Source organism: Mustela nigripes, chromosome 4, assembly GCF_022355385.1.
Source record: "Mustela nigripes isolate SB6536 chromosome 4, MUSNIG.SB6536, whole genome shotgun sequence".
NCBI classification, from domain to species: Eukaryota; Metazoa; Chordata; class Mammalia; order Carnivora; family Mustelidae; genus Mustela; species Mustela nigripes.
In genome coordinates this window covers 15054400-15068871 of record NC_081560.1, presented here as the reverse complement: position 1 = coordinate 15068871, position 14472 = coordinate 15054400, and positions in this window count along the sequence as shown.

The window sequence follows — 14472 nt, the reverse complement described above, 5'->3', positions numbered from 1 at the left end:
ACAAAAGCACCCTTACATTTTTCCTTTAGAGCACTTAGCTCAATTTTAATGATATATTATTGTGTAACTATTTGCTTAGTGTCTGTCTCAGATCTCTGAGGGCAGAGTAAATCTGTTTTGTTCACTATGGTGACCCCACAACTGGCACGCTGCTTGACACATTGTAGGAACACAACAAATATTGATGTACTGGATTAATCACTTCCTTTTCTCCCACTTGGTGAGGGAGGGCTTCCTGCCCCGAGGGTCATGAAGATGGCTGAAGATACAGCTTCTGACCCTGGACACCCTCCTTCCACCTGGACAGGTGATCCTGACAGCAGTTTTACTAGTGTCACATAATCACAGTCTAGAGAAGGAAGACACACCAGGCAAGGACCACACAGGACTTGTTCTTGGGAACAGTGAACAACGAGATGCCAAAGAAGGCAGACTTTGCAGTATCAAGAGGGAGGCATGCCTCTTGGTTTCTGGGGGAGGATGTAACTGTCTTCTAAGAATAACTCCACTCACTGGCAGGGAACTAAAGCCCACTACACAAGGAGATGCAGGAACTGCACCTAGTCCGCCTGCTAAGGAGGGTTGTTTGGCAAGAGGACCTTATCCTTGAGAGCAGAATGGAGTTGGGAAACTTGCACTTAGTCCATGGAAGGCCATCCAAATTTCATCAAATTTGAAGTCAGCCCATGGTGCTAGACCTTAATTTTAGGTCCACATTTAATATATGGAATACGTAAAACTTGAAATGTGTTTGGGGCACCTGGGTGGCTCAGTTGTTAAGCGTCTGCCTTTGGTTCAAGTCATGATCCCAGAGTCCTGGGATCGAGCCCTACATCGGGCTCCCTGCTTAGCAGGAAGCCTGCTTCTCCCTCTCCCACTCCCCCTGTTTATGTTCCTGCTCGCTCGCGCTCTCTCTCTCTCTCTGTCAAGTAAATAAATAAATAATCTTTTAAAAATTTATTAAAAAAAAACTTGAAATGTGTTTAAACTTGAGTAATCTGAGCTTAATTTTTTTACAGTATTTATTGTGTTATGTTAGTCACTGTGTAATATATCATAAGTTTTTGACGCAGTGTTCCAAAGTTTAAAATTAAAACAATAAAATACTACTTTCTTCCCCTGTTGAATAAGCAAAGATTTCCCAATTACAATAATATTTAATGTTAGTCTCGATAAAAGGGTTTCATCACACCCATGCATACTAGTGACATTTCACACTTATGAAAGTGTGGTCAGTTGATGCATTAAAAAGCTGTCAGAAAACCAGGGGCACCTGGGTGGCTCAGTCGGTTAAGCTCTGACTTGGGCTCAGATCATGATCTCAGGGTCCTGGGATGGAGTCCTGCATCAGGCTTTGTACCCAGCAGGGAGTCTGCTTGTTCTTTTGCCTCTGCCTCTCCCTGGCTCCCCCTCCCCGCACTCCTCTGTCCCTGCTCCATGCTCTCACTGTCTCTTTCTCAAATACATAAATAAAATCTTTTATTTTTTTAACTGTCAGAAAACCCTATTAGATCAAGGGAGATAATTTCATTAGACTCACTGCAATGAGGCAGAACATGACCTTGCTAGAGTGTCAGCAGTTTCTCATAATGGGAGATTAAGACAGGATATATTTAGGATTTTAATGCCTGGACTGGAAGATGTTTAAAGTAGGCCTCACAAGATGGGGAACTATTGAGGACCGGGCATAGATTATCACATAACTTTGGACTGTCAGGTACAGTAAGGCAAGGGAGTCTTGATCTGTTGTGTGTGGTTGTTTTCTTGTTGTTGTTGGTTTTTTTAAGATTTTAAGATTTTATTTTTAAGTAATCTCTGCACCCAAGGTGGGGCTCAAACTCACAACCTTGAGATCAAGAGTCACATGCTCTACAGTCAGGTGCTCCTGATTTGTATATTTTAGTCTTAAGAAACACTTACTTGATGATTCATAAAGTATGCCCTAGAACAAGCAGCTAAGTTGTTTTTACTTATTTTCGGGATTAGTTAGCAAGGAGATGAGTATATTCCTCATCCTAGAATTGTTTAGCTCAGGAAGAGGAAGTATGTTGATTCTCAGAACTGTTTAACTTGGGGAATGGAAAGTATATCTGTCCAAATACTGTTTAACAAAAGGACAGGGAAACACTTGGATTTCAATCTTTACATCAAATATACCTGATTTGATAGACGCTTGGGATGGGGCTTACATAGTCTCAGCCCAGTTTTTATCTATGCTACTTATTACTATGGTAATGTGAGACAATGTGGCTTCTTTTGGGATTCTATACCAACAGTGTTATTCAAGAATTAAAAATTTTTAAATGAATAAATCTATATTCCCCATGCTCAAAATGTACATTGCAATAGTGCACTGTGTACTTTCCATTATTTTTGGTCCGCCACAGAAATGATATTCAAAATTTAATAACCAACAGAGCCTGGGCATTGAGTAAGCAGAATGTGAATAGGCTGTAATAAAACCAGTTCGAGTATATTAGGAAAATATCAACCCAGCTCTCCCACAGCCAGACACCAAATCCAAAAATAGATGGGAAAGATGATTTTACTTTACACTACAGAATCCTAGTGAGCTTAATACAAGAGTTATTTGTCACTAATGCTACACTTCCATTGAGTGTTTATAGGCTCTGCTTTAGGTCAACAATGTCCTTAGGACTCAGACTGATGGAACTGCCATTATCTGGAAGACTAGTCATTGTGCAAAAATGTTAAAAAAAGAAGTTTTTGAGGTTCTTGCATTAGCAATTACATGTCACTTCTGTTCACAATTCATTTGTCAGTTCTAGGTATTTGACCCCAATCACAAGGGAACAGCAAATGTAATTCTACTCTATGCCTGGAAGGGGAGAACAACATGCAGTGAATAGCACTAGTGACTACCACTGTATACTTTATGGCTGTTAAATACTTAATTTACTCTTCCTCATGCACATTCACCACATCCCCAAATTAACAACCCAAAAGTCTCATCCAATTATATTATCAAGCTCAAATAATGATAGGCCCTGCATTTGGAATGATAACTGGATTCGTACATCATATCCAGATGTAGCTTCTCTTCATGTAAAGAATTAGTGTATTAGTCAGCTATTAATGCAATAATGATGTATAATAAATCGCTCCTAATCTCAGTAGCTTAATGCAAAAAACATTTCTGTTTTCACTCAAGTTTGACTTGGTTCTGTTCCAGGTGTTTCCACATTTTCTTGGTCCAAGAGATATGCTCGTTCTGTGACAGTTTATAGGAGTACAGGAGCACAAGCCAAATGCACAACATTTGAAGCCTTTACAGATATTATATACATTTACATTCCACTGGCCAAAGCAAGTCATATGTTCACATGTTCACAAATCACACAGCAAGGCTTTGTGTTCAAAGTCATTAGGACAGGGAAATATACACCCTCACAAGGGAAAAGTGGAGAGGAACAATTATTAGATGAGCAATAATCAGATTCACTATATCTGTGAGTTAAAAGTATAAACTTCTTACCCATTATACACCCACTATACAATGGTGAATGGATATAGCATACAAAGAATGTATTCCCATTTGAAAAGGGAATGAGTAGGAGATATATGGCAGATACTGGTCCATTTTAGCATCAAGTAGCTCCTTGACAAGGTTTACAGTCTATGATTTACGATGACCCTTGATTCCACCCTTTTGAATTTCCTTCCTTTTCTATTTGTCTCCTTAGCTATGTTTGAAAAGATCATTGGAGAATATGCCTTCCTTGGGGGCTGAGTAGCTTTCTTTTTTTTTTTTTTTTTTTTAAAGATTTTATTTATTTATTTGACAGAGAGATCACAAGTAGGCAGAGAGGCAGGCAGAGAGAGAGAGGAGGAAGCAGGCTCCCCGCTGAGCAGAGAGCCCGATGCGGGGCTCGATCCCAGGACCTTGGGATCATGACCTGAGCCGAAGGCAGAGGCTTTAACCCACTGAGCCACCCAGGCGCCCCCTGAGTAGCTTTCTTAACCTGTTTCCTGCTGACATAAGGCTGGAGACTAAGGATGAGTTTATATTTTATCTTTTAGTCTAAGATGGTACTTACTCTACTCAACTTCTTAGCTATTTGGTCCAGTTAAATGAAAACACCAATAATCCCATCACATACTTCTACTTATACTTTTCAGGGTTTTCTATATTTTTTGGTTGTTTTGTTCTATGATTCTGCTGACCTTAACTGATCATTCCTAAGTTTATCAAGCTCCAGCAGGAGAACCACACCCATAATATCCCTTCCCTCCCCCACCCCACCATTCCAGGTCATTTGGTCTAACTAAAGGATTTACTTGCCTTTGCCTTAATCCATTAAAAGGTTTTACAAAGGGATATGATGGTCACACCCTTAATTTAATCCTTGCCAAGAGGATAAATTCTTACTGGCCTTGGTCACACAAAGGTTCTCTGCATTTTGTATTGTGGGTTGGGCCCGAAAAGTAGTTCCTTCTTCCAACCCTAAAAATTGTCAAATTTTTGGACTTTCCATTCCCTTTCATTTTGGCAGGAACACTTGACTACCACGGAGAGTATCACTGTCATTTAGTCTAGCAAAGGTAGTCAGAGCATGCAGTGGCTTGAATATGTAATTTGACTATTTATCTGTCTTTCAGGAGAAGGGAGCAGGGCTGTGGGGGCAGGAGAGGTGGTGAGTGTTCTCTTCACTATTAGAATTTTTTAATGAAAATTTAAAAAAAGAAAAGGGAAAAAACCCTCACCAAGAAGGATTGCGGAATAAGTACAGGTAACTTCTGTTTATGGCTTAACATTATGTTTAAAAAATTGCCTTCTGAAAAATCCCTGTGACTCTTTGAATTCTGAATATTCTCTGCACTCTCTTATGAGTCCATTACTTTCCTGTGTAGGGAAAGGGCATGGAATCACTCTGTTCTTTGTCCAGTTATCACTTCGTAACAGAGAACACAAGGATGGCATATCCAACTGGGAAAGAATCAGTATTTAATACCAAGGTGACAATGAATGCAGTAGAAGTTATAGTCATATGGGTCTGCCTATAAGAAATAAAAGAAATGTTAACTGAGTAAGACCCATTATCAAAGTCTACTACCACTGCCTTCCTTTCTTCGTGTAGAAATACCTTTCTACTCTAGGCCCCCTTCCCCTTCTGCTGGAATTCAGACCAGTTATTTCTAGTCAACTGCATTTGCCTTCAATCTCTACTTATTTCAATCTCTCCTAATATTATTAGGGCAATGTGTACCTCAAATGTCACTTTCATTATTTCATGAAGTTACCATTATATTCTACTCTTAGTAGTAGTTTTTTTTAAGATTATATTTTTAAATAATCTCTATACCCAATGGGTAGCTTGAACTTACCACCTCAAGATCAAGAGTCCCATGCTCTACCAATTAAGCCAGGCAGGCACCCCAATAGTAGATCTTTAAAGGCTCTTTGCATTTACCATCATGTTGTAAATTTGAATTTCACATCTTAGTTAAGGCTACTATGAGGAAGTATTCACAATACTTTAAAAAAGGGGAAAATACAATATAAAAGTGATCCCTACTTATATTGTTCCTATAGAAAAAATTCTTGGACAAGTCACTTAATCTCTCTAAATTGCAATTTTTAAAAATCTGTAACATGTAAAAGAAAAAAAAAGTGGGTACCTCCAACCCACCCCACCTCAGAATTGGAAACAAGGAAAATCTTTAGTATAGTGCCACACATATAGTAATTGCCAGACAAAAGTTTGCTATTTAGAAATTATTTAAAAACTTAAAGATTAATTATTAACTAATATCTGTATAAATATAAAATAAAATCACCTAGGTGCCAATAATTACTTTCTTAACAGTCTTAAACTGCTTGATCTAGTGATAGTCTATATCCAAGGGAAAATACTTACTTTGATACCCATTCTTGATTCCCATAAGTGAGGTCTATCTGCAGCTGGGGGTTAAAAGTTCTTGAACTGCACATTCCAATAATCTAATAGGAATCTTATAAGTGATTATGCCTCACTTTAAAAGGCCATTTCCAATCAACTTTGGCCCATTTTCTTTCTGTTTGCACTTAAACACATTTAGAGCCACATGGCCCTCTGGTTCTAAATTATATTCTTAAATAGCCATTCAAAAACTCTTCTTTCTTAGAGCCAAGCGAATGGAGAGTATATCACAAGAGAAGAGATCACAGCTATACCAAGCCTAGGTTTACAATGTATGATTGTCCTCTTTCAATCCTGAGAAGGTTGTCCTAGCAACCAGCTTTACTAACTTGCTTTATTTTTCTCTCTTAAAACCTTTGAAGATAATTTTTCCTTCCTTCCAGACTTTGAAGTTATTCTGAAAAGAAAACTAAAGATTATCTATTAACTGCCCTAGCAGATTTCTGAACACCCCAGAGTAAACTGGGACTCCTTCCTGAGCCACAGTCACTGCCATTGGTACATGGCTTCATGTGATTATAGCCCAAATTCTAAGGTGACTAACTAACCAGCCAACCAGAATTTCTTGAATACTTTCTATTTTCTAAGCACTATAGTAGGCTTTACAAATATAAGAATGAAATGAGGACTCTGACCTCTATAGATTCATTTTAGTGTTGTCTAATCCTCTAAACCTGCCCTATCCAATACAATACCCATGGCCAGACATGGTGATCGAGCATTTGAAATGTGGCAGGTCTGAATTGAGGTGTACTATAAATGCAAAATACACACAGGCCTTTGAAACAAAAAATGTAAAATATCTGATCATAATTTTTAAGTTGATTGCATGTTGAAATGATAATGCTTTGAATATACAGGATTAAATAACACATAACACCAAAGTTAATTTTACCGATTTCTTTTTACTTTTTTTTTAAAAGACTACTCAAAAATTTAAAATTACATATGGCTCACAACACATTTCTGTTGGATAGTGCTGTTCTAAACATATTCATCAAAATTATTTGAAAAACTTGCTAAAATGTAGATTCCAGGTCCCATCCCATATCTATAGAATCAGAATGTCTGGGTAGTGGAGTCCAGGAAAAAGAATTTTCAACAAATGTTCTAGGTGATTTCTTATGCAGACATAAGCTTAAGAATCACTGATCTCTTGACTAGTATACCAGGAGCCACAAGTTATTCTTATTTCAAATAAACTTATTTTCATTGTTTTAGCAGATAATAAGGCAGACAACTGACAGTTAAGAGAGGTTTTCTCCAGTGAGTCCAATAGTGGTTTTTGGCACAATTCCAATAAAGCCGAGGAACAAAAACAAAGCACTCTTTAGCTGGACAGTCCATTGCATAATCACTCTTGTGTACATTATCTGATGTTATTATGCAAGAGGCAGGCATTTTGATGAGAGAAAAAGAAAATATACGCTTGGTTTACAGGCAGTCTAAGCACTGTCTTAACCACATGGTTTTCCAACTTGATGGGTTAAATTGAATACAAAACTTGAAAATATAACGCCAAACTTTTCATTTTGTTTGTTTTGGGGGAAAAGGGGGAGTGGAGGGACAGGGATAAAGAAAATACCAAGGAGGCTTCATTTCCCAGCACAGAGCCCACCACAGTGCTCCATCTCACAACCCTGAGATCACAACCTGAGCTGAAATTGAAAGTCAGATGTTTAACAGTCCAAGCCACCCAGGTGCCCCCAAACTTCTCATTTTGAACTTTCTGTCTATGCACCCAATTTCTTCCCCAAATACTGAGGTTCTACTGCATTCCAGGAAGTGTGTGAAATGCCATTTATGGCTGAGACTGACAGATGGTTGCCATTCAATATCTGTCCTCATCTTCTTTCTTGGTCACAGATTTCCATCACAAATAGCCAACCAGAATATGAAAAAGAATTCTGCACTTTTCACATTTATTTTTCAACTAGATGTTGGCAACATGACTAAGTTCTAACTACTGGGTTTAAGAAGTATTGCATAGCAAATCACAAGAGCTTCCCTTAAAAGATAGTTAACATTTCTGCTTTGTCCATTCTTGCCTTTTTCTATCCTGCTACCCTCTCTATCATTCAGAAAATGAATGGATCAATAGGCTTCATCTTTGATCATGAGTTCAAGGTTACCATTTAGATATAGTGGGGCAGAAAGGTGGAAGTAGCTTGGGTTCCAGAGGCTTTTGTGTAGAGCCACCATACCAACACTAGACTGCCTTCCTTTAGATAATGATATAAAAATACATACATAAACTTGGTACAGGTACTATGGAAAACAGTATGGAGGTTCCTCAGAAAACTAAAAATAGAAATACTATATGATCCAATAATTCCACTACTTAGTACTTACTCAAATAAAATGAAAATACTAATTCAAAAAGATATGTGCACCCCTATGTGTATTGCAGTGTTATTTATAGTAGCCAAGATTTGGAATCAACCTAAGTGTCCACTGATAGATGAACTGATAAACAAGATGTGGTGTACATAGAATCTGGCCAAAGACCAAACACTGCAGGCAAGGAGAGCCTCTGCTGATGACTGGCCTAAGGGACAGAGCAGCTAACACACAATAGCAGAATGTACACAGCACACACCAAAGACACTCCCTGAGGTTCCAGGCCCTGGACACTACATGATCTCTTCTTCATAAAGTCATTACTTTCAGGGGAAAGAAACATAACAAGCTTTTCTAATGCACAGAACAAGACATAGACTTAGACAAAATGCCAAGAGGGAGGAATTCCTCCCAAGTGAAAGAACCAGTTAAGGTCATGGCAGAGATCTAAGTGAAACAGAAAAAGTAACATGTTTGATGGAAAATTTGAAGGAAAAATCTTAAGGATAATCACTAGGCTTAAGAAAAGAATGGAGGACTTCAGGGAGGCCCTTACCACAGAGTTAAAAGAGTTAAAAAAGAAACAGTCAGAAATGAAAAGTATAATAACTGAAATTAGAAGCAGATTTGATAGACTGAACACAAGGTGGGAAGAAGCAAGACTTATCAGAAAGAAAAGAGAAAGGGCCTAAGTAAATAAAATCACAAATGAGAGACTAGAAATAACAACCAACACCACAGAAGTACAAACAATTATAAGAAAATATGGGGGCGCCTGGGTGGCTCAGTGGGTTAAAGCCTCTGCCTTCGGCTCAGGTCATGGTCCCAGGGTCCTGGGATCGAGCCCCACATCGGGCTCTCTGCTCAGCGGGGAGCCTGCTTCCTCCTCTCTCTCTCTCTGCCTACCTGTGATCTCTATCTGTCAAACAAATAAATAAATAAATAAATAAATAAAAGAAAATATGAAAAACTACATGCCAGCAAATTAGACAACCTGGAAGAAATGGATAAATTCCTAGAAACATACAAACTACCAAAACTGAAACAGGAAGAAATAAAAAACTTGAACAGACCAATAACAAGCAAGGAAATTGAATTAATAATAAAAAACCCCCCAAAAACTAAAGTTCAGGGCCAAATGGCTTCACAGGTGAATTCTACTAAACATTTAAAGAAGAGTTAATAGCTATTCTTCTCACACTATTCCAAAAAATAGAAATGGATGGAAAACTTCCAAATCCATTCTATGAGACCACCTTTACCTTGATAGCAAAGCCAGATTAAAGACTCCATTATAAAACAGAACTACAGGCCAATATCTCAGGTGAACACAGATGCAAAAATTCTCAATAAAATGCTAGCAAATTTAATCCAGCAGTACACTAAAAGAATCACTCACCATGATTGGGTGGGATTTATTCCTGGGCTGCAAGGGTGGTTCAATATTTACAAATCAATCAACAGGATGCATACATTACATTAATAAAAGAAAGGATAAGGTCCCTGGGTGGTTCAGTTGGTTAAGCATCTACCTTCGGCTCAGGTCATGATCCTGGGGTCCTGGAACCAAGTCCTATGTGGGACTCTCCACTCAGAAGGGAGCCTGCTTCTCCCTCTGCCTGCCTTCCTCTCTATCTGTCAAATAAATAAATAAAATCTCTTAAAAAATAAAAATAGATAGAAGAAAGGATAGCAAACATCTTTTAATAGATGCAGAAAAAGCATTTGACAACATCCATTTATGATAAAAACCCTCAACAAAGTAGTGTAGAGAAAACATACCTCAACATAATAAAGGCCATAAATAACCCACACCTAGTATCATCCTCTTGTCAGGAACAAGACAGGGATGTCCACTCTTACCACTATTATTTAATATAGAACTGGAAGTCCCAGCTTCAGCAGTCAGACAAGAAGGAAAAAAATCATTCAAATCAGCAAGGAAGAAGTCAAACTTTTACTATATGCAGATGACATGATGCTATATATGGAAAATCTGAGAGACTCTACCAAAAATTACTGGAACAGATACACAAATTCAATAAAGTGGCAGGATACAAATTCAATATATAGAAATCCGTTGCAATTCTATACACCAATAATGAAGTTGCAGAAAGAGAAATCAAGGAATCAGTCCCATTTACAACTGTACTCAAAATGATAAGATACCTAGGAATGAACCTAACCAAAGAAGTAAAGGATCTGTACTCTGAAAACTATAAAATACTAATGAACAAAATTGAAGAAGACACAAATGGAACAAGATTTCCTGTTCATGGATTAGAAGAACAAATATTGTTAAAATGTCTATATTACCCAAAGTAATTTACACATTTAGCACAAGCCATATTAAAATACCACCAGCATTTTTCACAAAGCTAGAACAAACAATCCTAAAATTTGTATGGAACCCCAAAACACCCCGAATAGCCAAAGCAACCTTGAAAAAGAAAAGCAAAGCTGGAGGCACCATAATTCGGTACTTCAAATTATACTCCACAGCTGTAGTGATCAAGACAGTATAGTACTGTCATAAAAACAGACACAAAGATCAAGGGAAGTGAATAGAAAACACAGAAATGGACCCACAACCATATGGTTAACTAATCTTCAACAAAACAGGAAAGAATATCCAATGGAAAAAAGACCATCCCTGAATGGAAAACTGGACAGCACATGCAGAAGAATGAAACTGGACCACTTTCTTATACCATACATAAAAATAAATTCAAAATGGATGAAAGACCTAAATTGAGACAGAAAACCATCAAAATCCTAGAGAAGAACATAAGCAGTAACCTCTTTGACATTGGCCATAACAACTTACTTTATATGTCTCCTGAAACAAGGGTTACAAAGCCAAAATAAACCACTGTGACTTCATCAAAATAAAAAGCTTCTGCACAGCAAAGGAAACAGTAAACAAACTAAAAGTCAACCTAGAATGGGAGAAGATATTTGCAAATGAGGTACCTGATAAGGGGTTAGTATCCAAAATATATAGAGAACTTGTAAGACTTGACACCTAAAAAACAAACAACCAGTTAAAAAAAATTTTGACAGAAGACTTGAATAGACATTTTTCCAAAGAAGATATACAGATGGCTAACAGACACATGAAAAAATGCTCAATATCACTCATCATTAGGAAAATACAATTTAAATCTACAATGAGACATTACCTCACACCAGTCAGAATGGCTAAAATTGAGAACACAAGAAATAACAGATGTTGGCAAGGATGCAGAGAAAGGGGAACCCTCTTATGCTGTTGATGGGAATGCAGACTGGTGCAGCCACTCAAAAACAGTATGGGGCTTCCTCCAAAAGTTAGAGATAGAACTACCTTGTGATTCAGCAATTGGACTACTAGGAATTTACTCAAAGGATATAAAAATACTGATTTGAAAGGATGCATACACCCCAATGTTTATAGCAGCATTATCAACAATAGTGCAATTATGGAAAGAGCACAAATGTCCATCAACTGATGAATGGATAAAGAAGATGTTGAATATATATACACAATGGGCTATAACTCAGCCATAAAAGAGAATGAAATCTTGCCATTTGCAATGATATGAGTGGAGCTAGAGTCTATTATGCTAAGTGAAATGTCAGTCAGAGAAATACAAATATCATATGATTTCACTCATGGATGGAATTTAAGAAACAAAACAAATGATCATGGGGTGTTGGGGGGAAGAGACACAAATGAAGAAAAAGACTCTAAACTATAGAGAAAAAAACTGAGAGGGGCCTGTGCAGCTCAGTCACTTAAGTGTCCAATACTTGATTTCAGCTCAGGTCATGATCTCAGGGTTGTGAGAGCCTCACATTGGGCTCAATGCTCAGTATGGAGTCTGCTTGTCCCTCTCCCTCTGATCCTCCTTCTGTACATGCACACACTCTCTATCTCAAAAATAAGTAAATAAATAAATATTTAAGAATAATAAAAAAGAGATCACACTGATAGTTATCAGAAGGAAGATGGTTGGGGAATGTGTTGAATAGGTGATGGGGATTAAGGAGTGAAATTTTGATGAGCATCAGGTACTGTACCTACGTGTTGGATCACCAAACTGTACACCTGACAATAATTTTACACTGTATGTTAACTAACTGGAGTTTAAATAAAACACACACACACACACACAAACAGATGTGGTGGATACATATTACATATAATGGAATATTATGTAGGAATATTATAAGGATATCCCATAAAAAAGGATGAGACTTTCCATTTGTGACAACATGGTTGGACCTAGAGGCTATCAGGCTAAGTGAAATAAGTCAGACTGAGAGTGACAAATATCACCATATGATTTCACTCATATGTAGAATATAAAAAGCAAATGAGAGGGAGGAGAAAATGGTGGAGGAGTAGGAGACCTAAATATCATCAGGTCTCAGAAATTCAGCTGGATAGTTATAAAACCATTCTGAACACCTACAAACTCAACAGGAGATCAAAGAGAAGAATAGCAGAAATTCTATGAACAGAAAACTGACCACTTGCTGGAAGGTAAGACGTCCAGAGAAGTGAATCTGAAGTGATATACGGGAAGAGGGACGGTGGGGGGAGGGGCCGGCTCCTGGCAAATGGTAGGGCAGCGAAGCACAAAATCAGAACTTTTAGAAGTCTTCTCCACTGAGAGACATTTCTCCAGATGCTAAGTGGGGGGATGGAGCCCTCTGCAGGGACAGTGTAGCCTCAGGACCTGAGGAGTCACAAAAAGACCAGGGGTGTCTGAGTGGGGCAGAGCTCCCAGGTATCAGAGCAGGGAAGCTGGCTGCAGAGATGGAGCCGAGGAGTGAGCTCTTAGCTCAGGGTTACCTTAAACCATGATCTGAGGCACAGTCAGACTACTGCTCTTCAAGCAGGGTCCCCAAAAGTGGAAGATCTGGGGAGACTCAACTTCCTCCTCCAGGAGGAACAGCGCAGAAGTGTGTGGCAAGAATCTGCTGGGTGTGGAGACTCCAAATGGGCCTGTGGGCCAGAGATTGAAATGCTAGGTCACAGGCCGGGTGAGCACGGAGAGCAGCCGGAGACCAGGAAAATGGGAGAAATTGATTGCTTTTCTCTGAAGGCGCATTGAGGATGGGGGCCCTGAGCTCTCAGCTCCTCCAGGCAGGAGAGTAGGAGGCTGCCATTTTCATTCCCGTCCTCCAAAGCTCTACGGAAACCATTCAGGGAACAAAAACTACCAAGAGTAAAACCCTGCAGATTACTTAGCCAGGACCCTGGCAAGGGCGGTGCAATTCCACCTCAGGCAAAGATATTTGAGAATCACTGCAACAGCCTTTCTTTTTTTTTTTTTTTTTTTAATATTTTATTTATTTATTTGACAGAGAGAGATCACAAGTAGGCAGAGAGGCAGGCAGAGAGAGAGAGGAGGAAGCAGGCTCCCCGCTGAGCAGAGAGCCCAATTGGGGACTCCATCCCAGGACCCTGAGACCATGACCTGAGCCAAAGGCAGTGGCTTAGCCCACTGAGCCACCCAGGCGCCCCTGCAACAGCCTTTCTACTCTCATCTTCACTTAATAAACCTTCACTTCACTTAAAAAAAAAAAAAAAAATCACTGCAACAGGCCCCTCACCCAGAAGATCAGCAAGAACATTCAGCTGATACCAAGTTCAACAATCAATGAGAACTGTGGAACTCCAGAGCTGGGGAAGGTAACACATAGAATTCATGGCTTTTTTCACATGATTCTTCAGTCTTTCAAAGTTAAATTTTTTAAAGTTTTTTTTTATTCTATTTTAAAAATGTTTTCCTCTTTCCTATTTTAACGTTTTTTAATTCTTTTATTTTATCAATACCTTTTAAAAAAATCTTTTTAAATTTTCATTGTTATAATCATATTCTATCCCTTCATTGTAATTAAGCTTATTTTTTGTATACATATAGGTTTTTCTTTCTTTAAAATTTCGGGATACGGTTTCTTCTAATAGATTAAAATATACTGTAAATCTAAAGCATGGTTTTGTTCTAGTCTCCAGCCTGATAGCATACTTTCCTCTTTTTCTTTCTTTTTTCAACCAACTTGCTACCTTATCAATTCCTTTTTAGAATCTTTTTAAATTTTCATCTTTACAGTTATAGTCCATCCTTTCATTGTGTTTACTCTTATTTGTGTGTGTGTGTATGTGTATATATATATATATATATTTATATTTATATTTATCCTTCTTTAAAATTTTGGG